The sequence below is a fragment of the Armigeres subalbatus genome, chromosome 1, assembly GCF_024139115.2.
Source record: "Armigeres subalbatus isolate Guangzhou_Male chromosome 1, GZ_Asu_2, whole genome shotgun sequence".
Classification (NCBI taxonomy): Eukaryota; Metazoa; Arthropoda; class Insecta; order Diptera; family Culicidae; genus Armigeres; species Armigeres subalbatus.
Window position 1 is genome coordinate 249,263,407 of NC_085139.1, and position 23,319 is coordinate 249,286,725.

Sequence of the window (23,319 nt, forward strand, 5' to 3'; positions counted from 1 at the left end):
TCGGACTCGATTATCCGGAGTATCGATTTTTTTTTCACTCCGGATAATCGAATCCTCCGGATAATCGAATCACTAGAAAAAAAAATCAAATCTGCAATAAAATGACGAAAACAATTAGGTTTTATTGTATTTGCAGTGGTGTAGTCAGAAATTATTTTGGAAAAAACCCTGATTAATCCGCCTAACGGTATCGGTGATTTTCTGGTATACAATGGAAAATAGTATTTTTACCATAACTTTTGTACGAACTATAGTACGATCCAGCCAATTTTCAATATGAAATGATTAGACAGGATTCCCATTTGAATCGAACTTGATGGTTGAGAATAGGTGCCAAAAAATAGCTGAACTATTAACCCGCTTTGTACAAAAAATAGTATTTTGGTCATTATTTCTGAACCCAAAGTTTGATCTAGTCAATTTTCAACAAAAAGCTATGAAACTTTTGAGTCAATTGTCCGATCTATCCATTTGTCAATAGGAAACAATATAAAGGCTCCCCCAGACCTGAGTGATTTCATCGCCTCAACGGCAAAAACTAGTCGCCGCGATTTTATCGTTGGGTCGCTGTATTTAGGCAATGTTCCAGTTACTCTTCCACTCCAACGGCGACAGAATCGCATTCGCCAAGCGTTAGAATCGCGTCGCAATTTTTCGGTCAAGTCACGTGTGTTAGGGGGAACTTAATAAGATTTCCCGTTAAATGCAACCAGTCGCAAGCAAATTGGATAAGGATAAGTGCCAAAAATGGGCCCCAATTCGCCGACCATAGACGGTCGGTAAATAAAGCTCCGAGACATCTAAAATATGTTTGTTTTTGGAGAAAACAAATAGCCTTTCGGTATACTTTGTGTCCGAGGGAGACAAAAAGTGGTCTTTCGAATCAAACATTAGGCAATGATCCGCGCATCAAATAGGCTAGATGTACCAGTTGTGGCTATAGCACCAGTTGTCGCACTAGTGCTGTATATGACAAATGGCCAATCAAATCACCGCAAACCAAGTTCATATCGATAAAGCATATTCATATGATACGATTAAACCTTTGATCTCCTCCAAAACAAGCAAAAGCATAATTGTAAAAATGATTTTGCTTAATTTTTGATGTCCTTGGCACCAGTTGTCGCACTAGTGGTCCCTATTTGGCCAGTCCCATAAGAAAACAATGGGATTTGATAAATTCCTTTAGGATAACTCAATTGAAAGGTCATTATTGGTACTGATGGAGCATTTTGACTTGTTTTGCATCATCTTCAATGGCAATTGTACTAGAACAAAGCGTTTTATCACAACGTCGGTAGGGGAAATATTTCTCTGCCCCTTTTCTCGAATTTGTATCAGGTGACGAGCAAATTGTTTTCATGTCTTGATATGATGAAGAAAAAGCCTTATGCTTTATGTCCATCGTCGTTAATTATAAATTGAGAGCGAATTCTGCAACCAATGTTATACATCCAAACACATCGTTTCATGGTGGCAAGGCTTCCACGGAAATGTTTTTTTTTCTTTATTAGCCCGAGGCTGGCTCGTCTCCGACCACGGAAAAGTTCTTGAAGCGAGAAATTTGTGGACATGTTCTGAAGAAAATAATTGATTCATACAAATAAAATAAATATGTAGAACAACCCTATTTCAGTCCCTCCCATACAAGCTACGTTCATATTTATTCATATAAACCTATTTTGTATGAATATAATAGTAATATAATCATTTGAGTTCATGAAGTTGATATACAAGCCTATAGTCAAATTTCAATATACAAAACGACCACTTTTTCATCCCCCTCCTACAACCTAGATACGCCACATTGTTAAAATAATCATAGTGTATATTATCCTACTGAAAATAAAAATTTAGAATTAAAAAAATTTGAAGGAAAAAAAATACTCCGGATAATCGAGTCTAAAATTCCGGATAATCGAACCCCGGATAATCGAGTCCCCGGATAATCGAGTCTCCGGATAATCGAGTCCGACCTGTATATATTTTTCTATATAAATAAAATCAATTGTAAAACATGAAATTCTATTGTTTTTATATTGTAATACTGGAGGGTAATTTTTGATAAATCCTAATGTACTTCTATAGTAAAACAATAAAAAAAAGTAATAAAAAACCTTTACATCACAGTGTTTTCTATTGTTTCGTCCATAGAAATCACCCCATTGAAGGACTGCAAAATCAATTGTTTTGCTCTGAATTTTGTATGGAAAAAATCGAAATTTTTATTGTAAAGATACATAACAACCCCCATTTTTTACTGTAAAAGTCCCATTTACCATTCATGTTATCGTGCAAAACAATAAACTCTAATGCAATTTAATTGTAAAATTTTCGGTATATTCAATGGTAATTATTATGTAATGGATGGTAGTGTAACAGTAAAATTTATGCTTTTTCAATGATATTTTTTATCCGGGCTTTCTTTAGGTCATCGAAAAGTTTTCTCAGAGCTTATGTAGAAATAAATTATAGAACTTTGATAAAAACTTCTTCCCAGATAGAATATCTATGGGAAGCTTTGCTAGATAGGGAACAAAATTAGAGCACACCTGCCAGCTAGCAGAAAAAACATTTCAGTTTTAAGGAAAAGCCACCCAGAAAGGTATTCCGCTATAATGAGGAAACACTGAGAGGAGCTTTTCCAGCTCCAAGGAGAAGAAACTATACAGCTACTCATACTCTTAGAGAAGCCTTTCTAGTTTATTCAAGAGCTTAAAAAGAAAAACATTTCAGAAACTATTTGTAGAAGCTTTTCAGCAGTTTATTGTAGATGCTATTTAGCAGCTTCATGGTGAAGTATTTCAGCAGCTTATTGTAGGAGCAGATCAGCAGCTTCTTGAGAAAGTTTTTATGCAGTCTTTAGGAACAGTTTTTCCGCAATTTTTGTGGAGAAATTTTCCAGACGATTCTTAAAAGTTTCTCCTAGGAGTTATTCATAAGCTTCTATAGAAAGCTGCATGAAAATTTCCTAAAGAAGCTGTTCAAAAGTTTCTGGTAATATTTCTCTCAGAAGTTGGAAAGCTTCCCCCAGAAGCTGGAAAGCTTCATCCGGAAGCTGGAAAGCTTCATCCAGAAGCTCGAAAGCTTCCTCCAGAAGCTGGAAAGCTTTCTCCAGAAGCTGGAAAGCTTCTCGCGGAACTGGAAGCTGAAAATCATCTCCAAGAAGTTGCAAAGCTTATCCCAGAAGCTGAGAAGCTTCTCCCAGATTACTGAAAAGCTTACCCCACAAGCTGGAAAGCTTCTCCCAAAATCTGAAAAGCTCTCTCAAATTAATTTTGAATGTACTTCTCTCAAAAGCTGAAAAGCTTCTCCAAGTTGCTGTAAAGCTTCTTTCATTTTCATTTTCATTTTGCAGCGTTTGGTGGAGCAATGTGAGCGCAAGTCAATCCAAGGCCGATAATAGAGATGGTAATGGCAGAAGTGTCCTTGCAGACCGCTTGAACGCAATGGAGAAGGATAAGGATGGGGTGAAGTAAGGTTCGGATTTGGAATCGACTCGACACTAATGCAAAATGTAATTGAATGCAAACTAGTCAATGGTCAAAGGCTAAAATGATAATTTCAAGATTTCTAGTACATACAACGTTTTCTAGTTATTAAAAGCAATGTTTAAAATGCAATGTCTTCTTTTTTGCCTTGGAAGCATCTGATGTGGTTTGAAAGGCCACTTAATCATATAGTACAATTATGAGTTATTTAATGTGTTAGCTTTTTGTGACCACATTGAAAATAAAAAATAAATATTGCGTATCAGTGTTCTATTTTTTTTTTTAACTTTTATTTATGCAGAATGAAAATCAATTGACTTTGTTTGCTCTGAGTGTAGGTTATGCGTTCGTCAAATCACCTTGTTTCCCTAAGTCATTGTTTCGTCAATGTTTTTAAGCTATGTCGACACTACAAACTCAATGTAAGTTGTATCATGTAAAAGTGGAAATTGCTGAAGAACTTTGTTTGTTCCATTATATTTTTTTTTGTCAAGGTTGCCTATAGCTTTAGACTGTTCTAACAAGTAGCTTTATCGTTGATTAATTACGGTGATTATCTATTAAGTTCTAATCCAGGTCAGCTAAGGATTCACTTTTCGGTGGCAAACTAAAGCTTCATCTCGCCTATTGCCTATCTATTTGTAAAAAATATCGAAAATGAAGCTGTTATAAGATTGTTCATATCATTATAATATTATTGCTCTTCAAAGTGAGGCATAACAAAATAAAACTGGCACCTCGTTCCTAGTTTTGAAAAAACTTCTACTCAGTGAATCCAGCAGTCATTCCCTACGAGTGTCTTGAATACTTTGTTTTTTAATAAATGCCTAGCTAGCTAAATGTAAGCGTGGCTACGACTCAGCGTCGCAGGAACGCATCAGAAAAGTATTGCCGAAAAGAAGAGAACTCACATCATTATCACTGATGAAAAGGCCTCTGCTTGACTGCACTACCATTCAAGGCTCCAAGACACGAGATCCGTTGGATCACATGCAAATGCCGTAAATTAGTGCGTCAATGCCAGATATGTAACGCGGCACCAAACAAAAATTGTCAACATGTGATACCACCACGACAGGATATGTCTTTGGTTGCCATCTCAGTGCTAATGTCGTAAGCCGACCCACCGCGGCAAGGTAACATATCCGAGGGGAAGGCTGTAAAGCTTCTTACAACATTTTAAAAGCTTCTTCTATTCTTCTATAAACTGGAAAGCTTTTTCCAAAGAAGCTAAAATGTTTCCAAAAACTTAAAAGCTTCTCCCAGAAGGTGAAAATCTTTCCCAGAAGCTGAGAAAATTCTATTAACACCACGAATACCGTGATAAAATTACTAACGCGAACTACCGTGATCAGAAAATCATGGGAACTAAATTTTCAAACAGCTGGTTCTCAGCCATCTTTTGACCGATTTTCACAATTCTTTTACGGATGTCTTACCCATCTCATCTAGTTTCACTCACTAGTTATAGTTTCATACTGGTGAGTTATGTTTCTAAAGATGCTCATTTTTTCACTAGAGGGGCGTGAGTAAGGATGGTTTTTCCAAATTATAGTAAAATTTACTTTACATGACATATTTCAATGTGAACAACACTTACAGGTTCCAAAAAAGTTTTATAACACTATTCTACCATTGACTATACTATGTGTGAACAATATGTTTCTTCTGGACATCCCTAGCGACTCCAAAACGACTTCTATAATTGATGAAAGATGATATGCAAATTTTGCCGAAGAAAACTACGAAAACCCGTGCCAATGGAAACCCGTCATGTCCATGCCAGTTCGTAGAGGCCATATGAACGATATTTCACTCAGTTTTGCCTAAACCGGATGTTCTAGGTTCTCCAAACTGTTCTGGAGTTTGGATCAATTGGTCTACCAAGTCAACTGCGCTCGATAGCTATCCGAAATCGACCAGTCATGTCCAGACAAGCCCGTAGAGCCCACGCGTATGATTTGCAGCTATAATCTCCCAGATACTGAAAAGCTTTTCCAACAATCCAAAAAGATTCTCTCAAAAGCTGAGAAGCTTCTTCCCGAAGCTTAAAAGCTTCTTCCAGATGCTGAAAAGTTTCTCTCAGAGGCTAAAAGTTTCTCTCAGAGGCTGAAAAGTTTCTCTCATATACTGATGGAATTCACCCAGAAAATGGAAGGCATCCCCCAGAAGTTGAAAAGCTTCTCACAAAGCTGATTTTCCCTAAAGCCGAAGCTGGAAAGCTTCCTCCCGAAGCTGGAAAGCTTCCTCCCGAAGCTGGAAAGCTTCCTCCCGAAGCTGGAAAGCTTCCTCCCGAAGCTGGAAAGCTTCCTCCCGAAGCTGGAAAGCTTCCTCCCGAAGCTGGAAAGCTTCCTCCCGAAGCTGGAAAGCTTCTTTCCGACGCTGGAAAACTTCTTTCCTACGCTGGAAAACTTCTTCCCGCCGCTGGAAAACTTCTTCCTGAAGCTGGAAAGCTTCTTCCTGAAGCTGGAAAGCTTCTTCTGAAGCTCGGAAAGCTTCTTCCCGAAGCTGGAAAGCTTCTTCCCGAAGCTGGAAAGCTTCTTACAGAAGCTGAAAAAATTCTCCTAGAAGCCGAAAAGCTTTTTACAGAAGTTGAAGAGCTTTTTCCAGAAGCTGAAAAACTTTTCCTTGAAGCTGAAAAGTTTCTCCCAGAAGTTAAAAAGCTGCTCTCAGAAACTAAAAAGCTTCTCCCAGAAGCTGAAAAGCTTTTTTCAGAAGCTGAAAAGCTGCTCCCAGAAACTGAAAAGCTTTCCCAAAAAGCAGAAACGCTTCTCTCAGAAGCTAAGAAACTTCTCTTAGAAACTGAAAAGCTGAAACGCTTCTCTCAAAAGCTGCTTAAGCTTCTCCCAGAAGCTGAAAAACTCCTCCCAGAAGCTAAAAAGCTGAAAAACTTCTTCCAATACTTCTCCCAGAACCAAAAAGCTTCTCCCAGAAGCTGAAAACTTCCTTCTAGCTTTGGGAAGAAGCTGTTCAGTTTCGGGAAGCTATCCAGTTTCTGGAAGAAGCTTTCCAGTTTGTGGAAGAAGATTTTTAGCCTCTAGTAGATGATTTTCAACTTCTGAGAGCAGCTTCTTGGAAGAACATTTTAGCAGCTTCTAGGAAAAGCTTTTCAGCTGCTTTTCTGAAAAACTTTTCAGCAGTTTCTTTGAGTAGCTTTTTAAGCTTTTGGAAGAAGCTTTTCAGCTTCTGGAAGAGGCTTTCAATCTTCTGGAAGAAGCTGCTGAAAATTTTCTCACAAAAGCTGCTAAAAAATTTCTTTTAAAAAGTTTCCAGAAATCTTCTCCCTGAAGCTGTAAAAAATATTTTTGTTGAAAAGAATTTGATCAGAAGTTGCCGAAAACATTTGTCTAGATGCTGTGGAAAAAAATCTTTCAGATGATGCCAAAACATTTTATTAAAAGCTGCCGAAAACTTTTGTGAAGAAGCACCTAAAGCATTTCTCACATAATGCTGAGCCACTCAAATGCTGAGAAACTTCTCCTAGAAGCTGAAGGTAGATTCTTTCAGGAAACGAACAGCTCTCCCAGATGTTGGAAAGCTTTTATTAAAAGACAGGAACACCGTCATCGACCAGAAGTCGTACAGACTGAATACTTAACACCTAGCATGAGAAAACGGACAGGACACATAGCACCCAGTGGACCAGTGGAGAAACACTTCAGCAGATTCTTGAAGAAGCTTTAACGTAGTTTTTTGGAGAAGCTTCCAGACAGCTTTTTTGCAGCTTCTTGAAGACGTTTTCTCAAATTTTGGAATAAAGCTTTTCAGCTTCTGGAAGAAGTTTTCGAGCTGCTGAGAAACAAACGTGTTGCAGAAGCTGCTGAAAAGCTTCTTCCTGAAGCTGCTGGAAATCTTTTCGCTGAAACGTTCGAAAGCATTCAGTCAAAAACATTCTCTCAGAAGCTGCCGAGAACATTCTTCTAGAAGCTGCTAAGACCTTTCTTACACAAGCTGCCGATTATCCCAGAAGCTTTTGAAAAGTTCCCAAATGCTGAGAAGCATCACTCTGAAGCTGGAAGAGGTTTCTTTAAGATATATAAAGCTGAAAAACTCCATCCAGAAACTGGAAAGCTTCTCCAGAAGATATTCAGCAGAGTCTTAAAGAAGCATCTCAGCAGCTGCTTGGAGGAGCATCTCAGCAGCTGCTTGGAGGAGACTTTTAGCAACTCTTTGGAGAAGCTTTGCAGCATGTTCTTGGAGGAGCATTTCAGCAGCTTCTTGAAAAAACTTTTCAGCAACCTCATGGAGAAGCTTTTTAATTATTTTTGGGAGAAGCTTTTTAGACCAGCTCTTTGAAGACATTTTTAGCATCTTCTGAGAGAAGTCTTCTGGACGAGGTTTTTCTGGTTCAGAACCTTTCCGGTTTTAATGAATGTGTTCATCTGTCAAGGAAGCTATTTGAGATTTACATCTTCTGAAGAAATGTGTTGAGATTCTGGAGTAAGCTTTTCTGGAATAAAGCTTCCCATTTGCTTGAGGAAGTTTTTCAGCTTCCGATAACATTCATCTACTTTATCAATATTGGTTTATTGGCATTTATAGGTGACTTCGATATCACTTGCTCAAAGTAAAAGGGAGGAAAGCAATGAAGAATGGAATGGACAGATATTGCAAGCAATTGTTGAAACCGTTGTTATTTTGCCTTAGTAAAGTAATCACGTTACTACTGAAAAAGTTTAAAGTTTAAAACTTTAAGGAGAAGTTTTCTGCTTCTTGGGAATAGCTTTCCGGCATTTGAGAATGAAACTTTTTCCGCTTTTAAACCTCTATGACGCTTGTTCGTGAAAATTGCCAGATTTTCTAATGCAATTCAGGAAACCTTTGTCCTTACACGAAATGGAGTGTTCCGAAAGAATGAAATGAACGGGATAAGTAAAACATTTTTTCCAGAATCTACTTCAGAAACAAATTTCAAGACTTAAAATATTTCAGAATTTTTAAATTTTTATCATTCTCGAATATTTTTCTCAAATTTTTAAAGCGTGCAAAAAAAAGCTATTCCAAGGAGACTTTGCAGAGTCTTCAAGTAAACAGCGTCTGGTTATTGAGAGAGCCTTTTTATGAAACTTCCTTGGAGCAAACTTGAAAAATTCTTCCGATTCCAGATTGGATTTTTCCCGTCCATGTGACATGCTTGTGCGGACCATAGGCTACAAGTATACAGAAATAAATTGCTAACTGGGTGCTCTTTAACTGTGTATGCCCTTTCTGAACTCGCACACAATCCATATTCCGACCTACATCACTAGTTCGAAGCTCTGCGAACTTATTATTGTAATCAGACTTTCTTTTGGTGGAATTACCAAAACTTCTGCGACAGCAAACTGTTCCAACATTTGTAAGCAATATTTTTGAACTGAAAAGCTATTTTTACTACTTTCTCAATTTCTATAAAAAATGTGTACAAAATATTTCTGTTTAAATTACCTACAATTAACCGAAAAGTGTTATAGAAATTAAAAAAAAAACAAGATGGATTAAATTTGAAGCACGTCAAAATAGAGAGAACTTGTAATAGTTCAAAACCGAAGAAAAAGCACTCCAGCGCTGGAGAGGCGACGAACATCCATTAGTCAATGGTTATTTAGATCCATTCGTATTGAATCTGTCTTTGACTAATGTTGCTCTAATTGAAATAAAAACGCAAAAAAGACACTTTAGTACGACCATCTGCTGGAATTGTAACCCAGATCGTTACAATTCCAAATCTTCATTACAATAATCCCTCTCTGAACATTGACTGTGCCATAAAATGTAAATCCTCATAAAATGGAAAAACTCGAGATTACGATTAACCGCTCATCGTAACCTTTTGGCACTAATTGGAGTAATTTGTAATCCCTCGGAAAAAAAAGAGTCAATAAATATTTGATTTGATTAGTCTGAACGGTGACGCATATCCACCACCTTCGAACGAAAACAAATCACGAACAAATGTCGAACCAATCGCACTGTTTACACTTTCGAGTTCTGAAGGGGAAAACAACCAGAAAAAAAAACAATGTTAGCATGCGAACGTCGGCGTACGTATGTACATCTATTTCACTCGATGTCGGCGGTTCTATAAATAGTGCGACCAAGTTGGAAGAATATGATGATCGCTGCTCGATCGGAAAATAGAACCAAAGAGGTAATTCGAGTGAGAGTCTAATGGTACGCAACATGTAGCGACGGGCATAACCGCATTTCATCAATCTAATTAACGAAAGTAATTCAAGAACGGGAAAAATCAATAAAAAATGACTCTGTGGCAGAACGTTATCCTAAAGCTCAGGCAAGATGCATTGATTAAGGTTTTGTGATTGGCACTTGCAATGATGTGACGCTTTTTCTTTGAAACAATTTTCAACTCTTATGACAGACTTGAGCACACCATTTGAAAATAATGGAAGGAAAATTACATTTTCAGCTGCTAGAAAAAGCCGAGAGATGCTTTTCCAGCTTCTGGGAGAAGCTTTTCCAGCTTCTGGGAGAAGCTTTTCCAGCTTCTGGGAGAAGCTTTTCCAGCTTCTGGGAGAAGCTTTTCCAGCTTCTGGGAGAAGCTTTTCCAGCTTCTGGGAGAAGCTTTTCCAGCTTCTGGGAGAAGCTTTCCAGCTTCTGGGAGAAGCTTTTCCAGCTTCTGGGAGAAGCTTTTCCAGCTTCTGGGAGAAGCTTTCCAGCTTCTGGGAGAAGCTTTTCCAGCTTCTGGGAGAAACTTTTCCAGCTTCTGGGAGAAACTTTTCCAGCTTCTGGGAGAAGCTTTTCCAGCTTCTGGGAGAAGCTTTTCCAGCTTCTGGGAGAAGCTTTTCCAGCTTCTGGGAGAAGCTTTCCAGCTTCTGGGAGAAGCTTTTCCAGCTTCTGGGAGAAGCTTTTCCAGCTTCTGGGAGAAGCTTTCCAGCTTCTGGGAGAAACTTTTCCAGCTTCTGGGAGAAGCTTTTCCCGCTTCTGGGAGAAGCTTTTCCAGCTTCTGGGAGAAGCTTTTCCAGCTTCTGGGAGAAGCTTTTCCAGCTTCTGGGAGAAGCTTTCCAGCTTCTGGGAGAAGCTTTTCCAGCTTCTGGGAGAAGCTTTTCCAGCTTCTGGGAGAAGCTTTCCAGCTTCTGGGAGAAGCTTTTCCAGCTTCTGGGAGAAGCTTTCCAGCTTCTGGGAGAAGCTTTCCAGCTTCTGGGAGAAGCTTTCCAGCTTCTGGGAGAAGCTTTCCAGCTTCTGGGAGAAGCTTTTCCAGCTTCTGGGAGAAGCTTTTCCAGCTTCTGGGAGAAGCTTTTCCAGCTTCTGGGAGAAGCTTTTCCAGCTTCTGGGAGAAGCTTTTCCAGCTTCTGGGAGAAGCTTTCCAGCTTCTGGGCTTTCCAGCTTATAGGAGAAGTTTTCCAGCTTCTGGGAGAAACTTTCCAGCTTCTGGGAGAAGCTTCCAGCTTCTGGGGCTTTCCAGCTTCTGGGAGAAGCTTTCCAGCTTCTGGGGCTTTTCCAGCTTCCGGGAGAAGCTTTCCAGTTTTTGGGAGAAGAAGCGTTCCAGTTTTTGGGAGAAGCTTTTCCAGCTTCTGGGAGAAGCCTTTTCAGCTTCTGGGAGAAGCTTTTCCAGCTTCTGGGAGAACCTTTTCCAGCTTCTGGGAGAAGCTTTTCCAGCTTCTGGGAGAAGCTTTTCCAGCTTCTGGGAGAAGCTTTTCCAGCTTCTGGGAGAAGCTTTTCCAGCTTCTGGGAGAAGCTTTTCCAGCTTCTGGGAGAAGCTTTTCCAGCTTCTGGGAGAAGCTTTCCAGCTTCTGGGAGAAGCTTTCCAGCTTCTGGGAGAAGCTTTCCAGCTTCTGGGAGAAGCTTTCCAGCTTCTGGGAGAAGGTTTTCCAGCTTCTGGGAGAAGCTTTCCAGCTTCTGGGAGAAGCTTTCCAGCTTCTGGGAGAAGCTTTCCAGCTTCTGGGAGAAGCTTTCCAGCTTCTGGGGGAAGCTTTCCAGCTTCTGGGAGAAGCTTTCCAGCTTCTGGGAGAAGCTTTCCAGCTTCTGGGATAAGCTTTTCCAGCTTCTGGGAGAAGCTTTTCCAGCTTCTGGGATAAGCTTTTCCAGCTTCTGGGAAAAGCTTTTCCAGCTTCTGGGAGAAGCTTTCCAGCTTCTGGGAGAAGCTTTCCAGCTTCTGGGAGAAGCTTTCCAGCTTCTGGGAGAAGCTTTCCAGCTTCTGGGGGAAGCTTTTCCAGCTCTGGGAGAAGCTTTTCCAGCTTCTGGGAGAAGCTTTCCAGCTTCTGGGAGAAGCTTTCCAGCTTCTGGGAGAAGCTTTCCAGCTTCTGGGAGAAGCTTTCCAGCTTCTGGGAGAAGCTTTCCAGCTTCTGGGAGAAGCTTTTCCAGCTTCTGGGAGAAGCTTTTCCAGCTTCTGGGAGAAGCTTTCCAGCTTCTGGGAGAAGCTTTTCCAGCTTCTGGGAGAAGCTTTTCCAGCTTCTGGGAGAAGCTTTTCCAGCTTCTGGGAGAAGCTTTTCCAGCTTCTGGGAGAAGCTTTTCCAGCTTCTGGGAGAAGCTTTTCCAGCTTCTGGGAGAAGCTTTTCCAGCTTCTGGGAGAAGCTTTCCAGCTTCTGGGAGAAGCTTTTCCAGCTTCTGGGAGAAGCTTTTCCAGCTTCTGGGAGAAGCTTTCCAGCTTCTGGGAGAAGCTTTCCAGCTTCTGGGAGAAGCTTTCCAGCTTCTGGGAGAAGCTTTCCAGCTTCTGGGAGAAGCTTTCCAGCTTCTGGGAGAAGCTTTCCAGCTTCTGGGAGAAGCTTTCCAGCTTCTGGGAGAAGCTTTCCAGCTTCTGGGAGAAGCTTTCCAGCTTCTGGGAGAAACTTTTCCAGCTTCTGGGAGAAGCTTTTCCAGCTTCTGGGAGAAGCTTTCCAGCTTCTGGGAGAAGCTTTCCAGCTTCTGGGAGAAGCTTTCCAGCTTCTGGGAGAAGCTTTCCAGCTTCTGGGAGAAGCTTTCCAGCTTCTGGGAGAAGCTTTCCAGCTTCTGGGAGAAGCTTTCCCGCTTCTGGGAGAAGCTTTCCAGCTTCTGGGAGAAGCTTTCCAGCTTCTGGGAGAAGCTTTCCAGCTTCTGGGAGAAGCTTTCCAGCTTCTGGGAGAAGCTTTTCCAGCTTCTGGGAGAAGCTTTTCCAGCTTCTGGGAGAAGCTTTCCAGCTTCTGGGAGAAGCTTTCCAGCTTCTGGGAGAAGCTTTCCAGCCTGGAAGCTTTCCAGCTTCTGGCAGAGCTCCAGCTCTGGGAGAAGCTTCCAGCTTCTGGGAGAAGCTTCCAGCTTCTGGGAGAAGCCCAGCTTCTGGGAGAAGCTTCCAGCTTCTGGGAGAAGCTCCAGCTTCTGGGAGAAGCTTTCCAGCTTCTGGGAGAAGCTTTCCAGCTTCTGGGAGAAGCTTTCCAGCTTCTGGGAGAAGCTTTCCAGCTTCTGGGAGAAGCTTTCCAGCTTCTGGGAGAGGCTTTTTAGCTTCTGGGAGAAGCTTCCCAGCTTCTAGTAGAAGAAGCTTTCCAGCTTCTGGGAGAAGCTTTCCAGCTTCTGGGAGAAGCTTTCCAGCTTCTGGGAGAAGCTTTCCAGCTTCTGGGAGAAGCTTTCCAGCTTCTGGGAGAAGCCTGGCTTCTGGGAGAAGCTTTTCAGCTTCTGGGAGAAGCTTTTCATCTTCTGGGAGAAGCTTTTCATCTTCTGGGAGAAGTTTTCCAGTTTCTGGGAGAAGAAGTTTTCCAGTTTCTGGGAGAAGAAGTTTTCCAGTTTCTGGGAGAAGAAGTTTTCCAGTTTCTGGGAGAAGAAGTTTTCCAGTTTCTGGGAGAAGAAGTTTTCCAGTTTCTGGGAGAAGCTTTCCAGCTTCTGGGAGAAGCTTTCCAGCTTCTGGGAGAAGCTTCCCAGCTTCTGGGAGAAGCTTCCCAGCTTCTGGGATAAGCTATCCAGCTTCTGGGAGAAGCTTTCCAGCTTCTGGATTAAGGTTTCTAGCTTTTGGGAAAAATGTTTCTGTTTCTGGAAGAGGCAATTCAGCTTCTGGGAGACGCCTCATAACTCCTGTGTAAAGTTCAAAGTTTAGGTCTTTTGGATGAAGCTTTGCGGTGCTTTTTGGTGTAGATGCTCTTCTGTTTCCTGGTATGTTGGAAATGCTTTCAAGTTTCAGAAAAGAGATTCCTTTTTTTTATTTGACTTCTGTTAATCTGGAATAATTTCAAAATAAGTTTTGTTGATGCAATAAAGAATTATAAGCTAATTTTTAATAATCTTCCAAGGACATGGTGATGAAATCTTCAGCCAATTATCACCTAAAAAGAATAAAACACTTCAACTCATCTACTTACCAACCACGACATGTAAAGTCAATTGTTCTATCCCAGTCGCACTTCCGATGAATCGCTTAGTTCTTTAAACTATCGCCAACTGCACTTTATTCTTCCAAAAATCAATTTAATCGCACAGAACTGTGCTCGTCGCAGTCCGTTCCTCGGCTACCCCCTGGCCGTACAATCCGTCAATTCCAACTGGTTGTACAATCCGTCGAAGCACCAACTTCTACCTACTTGTCAGTATTCTTCTGGCCGACAATATTTCACATGACCGCTAGCGCAAAAAAAAACACCAATAATCGAAAACTCGCGATGCAACAACTTAAACATGGCTGCCAATTATCTCCTATCCCAGAACGCACCACTAGCAGCTAATTCATCAAGCTCGCGGAGATTTGCAAATCTTTATGCTATCACTCACCACCCAAAGCAGCTCGACGTCGTCGGAAGGGGGCACCGACTGCTAATTCAGATTATCATCAAGAACGGGACGGCATTGTCTTGGGTTTTCTGAGCAAGAAACCGTACTTTTTCTTCGAGTTAATTGCACTCTTCATTTCGGCGAGCAACTTGTATCGCAAATCTATTTATTTATTAATCACTTATCGTCAGCTTCGATCCATCTAGCATAATAATATTAACAATGTCGAGCTCCAGTCCATCTTTTAGCGACCGGAAGAGTTCCGTACTCGAACTTTTCAGCAAATCGCAACTTCCTATCTTCATAATGCATTCACTAAATCACCGGAATAAACTTCACGAACCCCGTGCAAGGAAATAATCTTTTCCACACCATCGTCGCCGTGCAATATTTTCCGCTTTTCCACTTTTCACTCGTCGTCGTCCGTCATCCGAGCAGAGGGCAGTGTTGAATTTTGTTTCTTGTTTTTGTCGCGAGAACCGCCTTTGGCTCTTCTTCTTCCGTCTGGCTGGCTGCGGCCTCACGCAACCATCGGCATCATCAGCGCAGAGAGCGATTGTTTTGACAGTTCCGCTTTGGTTCGCCGTTCGTCTCACAACCACCATCCAACGAAGCGACCGGCCTCCTTGGCCGCACGCACACTGACACACGCGCGAACTACTGGCCGCAGGGCCCCATTTCCAGCCAGCGGAAAGCGAATCGGCGGATCATTTCAGCACCGCGAATTTTACTTCCGTTCATTGAATGTTTGGCTGATTTTCACAAAATCTACACTTCGAAAAAGATATAGCGTTAAATACGTTTTGATTGAATCGATTTTTCCCAGGGAAAATCTCGTCCGAAATTTTAACAGCAAAACTTTATTGAACTGTGAACCACTTGATGTGTATTGGAAAACTGTGACGCAATGTGAGGAAACTCAACTCACACTTGTATAAGCGGCTCGTAAACAAGTTGAAATATTGATAAAGTTCATATCCACAGAACCCGCATGAAATCTACCGTGGACCAAAGCGTAAATTGAACATTTTTTAATCTGAACACTTTTATATTTGAACTCAGCGTTCCGTTTCATGATGCTTTAATTTATCTATGTTCAAAAGAACGGAGTTCATATTAAAAAATGTTCAGATTAAAACACGGGCTAAATTTATTATCCACGAAATACTTGAGCTACCCGCCAAAGCAAACGCGACGTGCGACGCGACTCACGCAAAGGAATATCAATTATTATCAATTAACTGACAAATTGCAGTGTCGCTTCTTGTCGCATGGCATATATGCCATATATGTTTCACCCGTATGCTACGTTTAGACAGGGAAAGTGAGTACTCAGTTGATTTCAATTGACTTGACAAAAGTTGAACTTGTTTTAAGAGGTAGAAAGGAGGTTAAATATAAGCAGGTAGTTCAATTTTATTGTATTACCTCAATATTGACTCCAAAATATTGGATTTACATCTTACCAATCTTTTCATAATAGATCAGAATATTGTCAATATATTGACTGTCGTTTTATTGAGAAAACAATCAACGATCGCGGTCACCTACACCACAGTAGTGTACGCGCTTTATTTTGGCATTTTGTTTTCTCTGCATATTCTTTATCAACTGTGAATAAAACGAGGGGAAGGTTTTTTATCTGAACACTGAGTCTTCTCGCTTAACTTTCCAAAAGGTCCTATGTAATAATTAGCTCGCAATTCACTCGTTTCGAGAAAAACGAAGTAAAATATTTCGACACGGTTGTTTCATAAGGGCCAATGTCGCAAACGTAAACAATGCCTTTTCCTGCAAATTTCTCGACAACTAGGACCGCTCCTAGCTAACAACCACTTGGAGCTGGTGGCGCTCCGCGCCTTCTATCGAACGGAAGTGGAAAATACCGCCAGAAGTCTCTAATCTTCCTGAAATCCGCGGAAGAAGTCAATGTTTACGTTTGCGACTTTCGCCCTTTTGAAACAACAATGTCGATTTGTGGAACATTTCCCAAAATATTTCAAACATAATAAATGCTTCTGAGTCTTCTTATTGTCAGATTTTCTGGATATGATACACTGCGCGGCGTTTGTAGTGTTCCCAAATGGGTACTTGCACAAAACTTCACGCGGCGAATGACTGTCGAAAGGTACCCCGGATAAAAAATATGATTAAGATAATCATAAATTTTACTGTTACATCACCAAATAAAACATAGTAATTACCATTGAATGTAATGGAATTTTAACAACTAAATCACATCAGAGGCAATGGTTTTCCACGATAAAATGAATGGTAAATGGGACTTTTACAATAAAAAAGGGGGGTTGTTATGTATCTTTACAATAAAAAAATCGAAAATTTTTCATACAAAATTCAGAGCAAAACAATTGATTTAACGGTTCTTCAATGGGATGATTTCGAAGGCCAAAACAATAGAAAACAATGTGTTTCAAATGTTTTTTCTCACATTTTTTTAATTGTTTTACAGTAGAAATACAATGAGATTTTAAATACATTTTACTTGAATCTCGACTTCAATATTACAATAAAAATACAATTCAATTTAATGTTGACAATTGATTTTATTGGTACTATTTCAATTTAGTTTTAAACTTTGTTTGAAATCAGTCAATTCAAATTTTGTTCCATTTTCAATATATTGCCTTTCTCGTACAACAAAGTTGTACCAGAAGGCTTTAATTTCACTCCAAAAGCCAAATTTTGATAGAAGGCTCGGAGACCCATAGTGTTATATACCAATCGACTCAGCTCGAAAAACTGAGCACATGTCTGACTGTGTGTGTGTGTGTGTGTGTGTAGCCCCGGGAATTTTTTATTGTTAAACACGTTTCATATAGAAGGACTTGACCGATTCGAGTGCAACTAGTTTCATTCGACGGAGAAACTTTCCTAGTTGGACACTATTGTTTTTGTTTGTTAATATCTCATGCGGTTTGAATAATATTTCTATTTTTCTTTTATCAAATACGCTGTGTACATGCACATTTTAAATCATTAATCAATTTAGCCGTGACGCAATCCATTACTCTCATAGTTGAGTTATTTTTAAGCAGCGTGATATAATCGCATCAAAGCTATTAACCGCCTAAATGTAGGCAATTTACGTTGCATTTACCATACTAATTCAAATTCAACACATTGAATCGAGAAAGGCATAATCACCACTGGTGGATAAATTTGGGTTTTTTTAAGATAATTCTACTTCAATTTCAATTAAATTCAATTTAGCTTTAATTTTAAATCTAATTTGAAATTTAGTTTCAATTTAATTTTAATACAATTTTATTTTTGTTTCAAAATTATTTCAATTTGATTTTAGTTCAATTTTTGCAAAATTTTTGTTCTTATTCAAATTAGATTCCATTTAATTTAAATTTAAATTATAAGTGGTATTGTTGAGTGCGTTACTGCTATTCAGACCGGGATGCATAAACGTAGATTTCAGTCGCCGATGATGCAACCGGCTATATTCACTGAAGACGCTGTAACTGATGCTGCTCGCATTTTTTCCTGTGAAAAACGTAAATTATAAAATCATGTCAGGTTTCTTACAAAAAGCATAAGTCGAGAAGAAAAAGAAAAATTACTTGCTTAATTTTTTATTGTATCCCGTTGGTGATATAGCTCGATGATAGTGGTGGCAAGCAGCAGTGTTTTATCCGAGGTTTTATCATTAACTCAATTTCTGAAAAGGAACAAGGATACATGTTAACAAAAATGTATTTAATGCAACCGGCAAAAATTTTGCGAACTGCTTCGGCGGTGTAAATCAAGGGACCCCTTCCTAAAGGTCTTTCACGTAAAAAAAATAATGTTATTAAGATTTCTAATATTTTTTTGCTTAATGATGTGTAATAACCTGGCACATTCATCCCAAAACTTATACTTTTCATTAACTTATGATTGTTATTAGCTTTTTGGTATGGGATCATTCATTAGAAGGCATAATGAAGTTTATTGATATTTTCGAATAGGTTGTTGCTTATTTAATTTATAAGTTTTTTTCTTTACGTGTTGAAAGATTTCTTCCTCATCACAATGATCCGGTATCATGATGACAACACTATAGATACTCACCATGATACAGCGGCCAATGATCAGCCGTCGCTTGCTCGCAGAATCAGTATTGTCGGCGTAGCACCAAGTTTTATCTGTCAAACTAATTGATGTGTTGTTTAGCGCATCTTTAGGCGAGCCCAGCGCACTACTTCCGAAGCTGGGTAAGCTGCCTGTATGTCGAGAAAAATCCAACTTCGGTATAAAAAGCGTACTAACTTTGTTCCAGATACACAATAATAAAAAAAAAAACACTTTGTTTACTTCGTCTTTCACGAACAAAATTGTACACGCTCATCTAAATCCATTCATTCTCCAAGTAAAATTATAAGTGAAAGATTTTGTTCTTTTGAATTTTCTAAATTCAAATTGATCAGAACATGAATATTTCAAGACCTGCGTTAGAATATATATCGGTAGAACGTTTTTTCATGTAATAATGAAAGTTATTGTTATTTTATTGTTTTCAATTGTTATTTCATCAACATAATAAATCAATGGATCATTCTAAAATTATATTTCTATTTGCTTTAAAACGGATTATCTGATCACCGAGATGGAATACCTTTATAGTATGTTTAATTTTTGGATGAGCAATATAAAACATAAGCGAACAACTAAAATATTATAGGATGTATCGGTCACATTAAAATGTATTGTACTTTTAAAGTAAGTACAGTAAAGGATTTTCACAACCGTTGAAAATCTACAATAAAAGTACAATAAATTGTATTATTTACCATACAACCAATTGTATTCCAATGAACCATACCATACAAGGTACTGTAAATTTTTATCCGGGACGGCCGCGCCAAACGATACACCGCAATGCTATTCACCCATAAGAATCAAGTAAACACGCAAAAAGCGCGGCGGTACCTTTCATGAAGGGTTCGCCGCGTGCAATTTTGAGAAAATCAGGCAATAGCTTATGGGCAAAAAGAAATATCCATTTAGCTACACTGAAAACCAAGTATGTAGTGAATTTAACCGTGGTCCCGTAATAAAAATAACAATATTTCAAAATATTGTTAAAAGAAATTGATGGATTTTAGAAATATCTACTTTGTGTTCAAAAATACTATAAACATTACCATGTACGTGGTGAATATAAACATTACCATGTACATGTATTACTGTCATATTTTCCTTACACGAACAAATAAATCAACCCTTAATTCGAGTTCAATATACGCACGGATGAGAAAATCGCAGAATAATATTACCCAAATTTGGGTAGTTATCCCTTTTTTCCCATGATTGTTGTCAAAACTAGAGCAAGTTGCAAGCACCTCACCGGGGCTGCTCATCCCACTAACCCAAATTTGAGTAAATTCAATATTCTCAATTTTGAGATGATCAAAGTCCACTTTGGAAACTCAGCTTTGGGTAAATTGTTTACACGAGATTAAAGGCAAACTATCTAGTGGCAGAAAAGTAATTTTACTCAAATTTGGTTTTTCAAAGTACGAAAAGTACAAGCTTTTTATTTAGGGTAAAATGCACAATAGTGGACCCTCCTTAGCCGTACGGTAAGACGCGCGGGCGCGGAACAAACAAAACCCAATTTTACGGAGGAAAAAGCGCCAGCAGGAAGATCGAAACCACGAAGAGACGGCCCAAGTACACAGCAAAAAAAGTGGTTGAATATTACATCGAAATCGCTGCAACCAATTGAATCCATCGATTGTTGAATATTACACAGCGCGACGTACTCGAGAGCTTGCTGTGTAATAAACAAGAGCGACGTAATTTCCTTTGATGTATTAAATAAAACGATGTAATCGAAGCGATGTAAATTAGTATGATGTAAAATCGCCCGAAATGTATGGCGTTGAAATAAATTATTTTGGATTAAATTTTCGGGGGGTGGGTATTTTCGGTTCTTTTATGTTTTTACTTATTGAATTTGCATCTAAATTATTCCATTGTTATTGTTTTCTATTTTCTTTACCATATAATTTGTACAAAAGAGCATTATGTTATGCCCGCAGATCGGGTTGAATCGGCGTACACAGTAAAAAATAAAAAGTAATATCACATCAGATTTGATGCACATCATCGCCGTCGTAAATATAATGTTTTATTACATCTGATCAACGTAACAAAAATATGACGTACTTGATATTTCGATTTCGAATTATAGCAGTGTAATTAATTTTCGACGTAATATATTCGATGTAATTGAAAAAAAGACGTAAAAACAGGCCAGAATGAAACCCGCTTTCAGCAGCGGGTTTAGGGGTATTCGGGTTTTTTCTTTCATGTTCGAAAATACATTTTCAAATGCAACACTTTCCAATTTTATTTATTCAAAACGCATTTTATTGTTTGTGAACACTTGAAATTTCAATTTAAATGTTTATTTTTTCATTTTAAATTCCTACAGTAATTCCTCCGAAACTTTCTCCAGGAATTCCTCCGAAAGTTCCTCAAAAAATTCCTCCGGAAGTTCCTCCAGCAATTCCTCTGAAACTTCCTCCAGAAATTCCTCCGTAAGGTGCTCCAGGTTCTGCGGAAGTTCCTCCAGGATTTTCTCCGGAAGTTCCTCCAGAAATTGTTTTGGAAGTTCCTCCAAGAATTTGTTCGGATGTTCCTCCAGCAATTCCTTCGAAAGTTCCTCTATAATATCCTCCCGACATTCCTTTGGAAATACCTCCACGAATTCCTTAGAAAATTCCTCCAAGAATTTATTTGGAAATTCCTCCGGAGGATCCTCCAGCAATTCCTCTACAATTTACTCGATTTCCAGGAATTTCTCCTGTGGTTTCTCCTGGAATTCATCCGGAAGTTTCATCAGGAGTTTCTCCGGAAGTTCCTCCAGGAATTCCTCCGGAAGTTCCTCCAGGAATTTCTCCGGAAGTTTCTCCAGAGATTCCTTCGGAAGTTTCTCCAGAGATTTCTGCGGAAGTTCCTCTAGGAATGACTCCGGAAGTCTCTCCAGAAGTTTATCCAGGAATCCCTCCGAAAGCTTCTCAAGAAATTCCTTCGGAAATTGCTCTAGAAATTCCTCTGAAAGTTCTTCAAAAAATTCCTCCGGAAGCAGACATCATGCACGCGTACAAAAAAGGATGAGATTGAGCAACGACTGCTACGCGCACATAAAATTTAGCGCACGCGAGTCTCATGAAGCTTGTGTACCTCACATTAACATTGGTGAGTCGCATTGAGACATCTCAATGCGATCAGCTCATGCGCTGTTTGCCATGGCAAACTTTTGCAAACAACAGCGGAGGTGCGTAAAACAGCTTGGGCGGGAAATTTTCATTCAATAATATCGTCGCCTAAGTAACGCCAGCTATACATTCCTAGCGCATGAGATGAGTCTCATGAGACGTACATTGAGACACGCTCACTCAGTTATTTTATGCGCGCGCTAGCTTCTCTCGTCGCACTGCATCGGTGCTTCGTGAGCTTTTGTAGCTCATGGCACACTGTCTCATCCATGTATACACGAGAATTAAGAGACTCTGTCCGGAAGTTCCTCCAGGAATTCCTCCGAAACTTCCTCGAGGAATTGCATCGGAAGATGCTCCAGGAATTCTTCCGAAATTTCTTGAAAATTCCTCCGGAAGTTCATCTAGAAAAACCTTCAGACATTCCTTTGGAAATACCTTCAAGAGTTCCTTTGAAAATTACCCCGAGAATTTCTTTGGAAATTACTCCGGAGGATCCTCCAGGAATTCCTCCCCCATTTACACAATTTTCAGGAATTCCTCTTGATATTTCTCCTGGAATCCCTCCGGAAGTTTCACCAGGAATTTCTCTGGAAGTTCCTCCAGAAGCTCCTCCAGGTATTTTCAGGAAGTTTCTCCATGGATTCCTCCAAGTATCCTCAGGAAAATTCCGGCGAAAACTCCTACAGGAATTCCTCCGGAAGTTGTTCCAGAAATTCCTCCGGAAGTTGCTCCAGGAATTCCTCCTCAAAAAATTCCTCCGGAAGTTCCTCCAGGAATCCCTCCGGAAGTTCCTCCGGAAGTTCCTCCAGGAATTCCTCCGGAAGTTCCTCCAGGAATTCCTCCGGAAGTTCGTCCAGGAATTCCTCCGGAAGCTCCTACAGGAATTCCTCCGGAAGTTTCTCCGGAAGTTCCTCCAGTAATTCCTCCGGAAGTTCCTCCAATAATTCCTCCGGAAGTTCCTACAGGAATTCCTCCGGAAGTTCCTCCAAGAATTCCTCCGGAAGTTCCTCCAGGAATTCCTCCGGAAGTTCCTCCAGAAATTCCTCCAGAAGCTCCCCCAGGAATTCCTCCAGAAGTTCCCCCAGGAATTCCTCCGGAAGTTCCTCCAGGAATTCCTCCGGAAGTTCCTCCAGGAATTCCTCCGGAAGTTCCTCCAGGAATTCCTCCGGAAGTTCCTCCAGGAATTCCTCCGGAAGTTCCTCCAGGAATTCCTCCGGAAGTTCCTCCAGGAATTCCTCCGGAAGTTCCTCCAGGAATTCCTCCGGAAGTTCCTCCAGGAATTCCTCCGGAAGTTCCTCCAGGAATTCCTCCGGAAGTTCCTCCAGGAATTCCTCCGAATGTTCCTCCAGGAATTCCTCCGGAAGTTCCTCCAGGAATTCCTCCGGAAGTTCCTCCAGGAATTCCTCCGGAGGTTCCTCCAGGAATTCCTCCGGAAGTTCCTCCAGGAATTCCTCCGGAAGTTCCTCCAGGAATTCCTCCGGAAGTTCCTCCAGGAATTCCTTCGGAAGTTCCTCCAGGAATTCCTCCGGAAGTTCCTCCAGGAATTCCTCCGGAAGTTCCTCCAGGAATTCCTCCGGAAGTTCCTCCAGGAATTCCTCCGGAAGTTCCTCCAGGAATTCCTCTGGAAGTTCCTCCAGGAATTCCTCCGGAAGTTCCTCCAGGAATTCCTCCGGAAGTTCCTCCAGGAATTCCTCCGGAAGTTCCTTCAGGAATTCCTCCGGAAGTTTCTCCAGGAATTCCTCCGGAAGTTTCTCCAGGAATTCCTCCGGAAGTTCCTCCAGGAATTCCTCCGGAAGTTCCTCCAGGAATTCCTCCGGAAGTTCGTCCAGGAATTCCTCCGGAAGTTCGTCCAGGAATTCTTCCGGAAGTTCGTCCAGGAATTCCTCCGGAAGTTCGTCCAGGAATTCCTCCGGAAGCTCCTACAGGAATTCCTCCGGAAGTTT

General features: G+C 40.3%; 1 protein-coding gene across 3 annotated transcripts in view; it reads right to left on the minus strand.

Moving 5' to 3' along the window:
- The window catches only part of LOC134206497 (serine/threonine-protein kinase tousled-like 2), a 383,046-nt gene extending 368,022 nt beyond the window's left edge, over positions 1-15,024 (minus strand). Inside the window, exons 1-2 of one of the 3 annotated variants that reach the window (XM_062682226.1) lie at positions 14,139-15,024; positions 13,733-13,991 (exon numbers count right to left, since the gene is read on the minus strand). The gene's annotated coding sequence lies outside the window, so the exon portion shown is untranslated. Of the gene's footprint in view, positions 1-13,732 lie in introns of all 3 variants that reach the window. The other 2 variants (XM_062682227.1, XM_062682225.1) reach the window with 2 other exon arrangements.
- Positions 15,025-23,319: the final 8,295 nt, after the last annotated feature.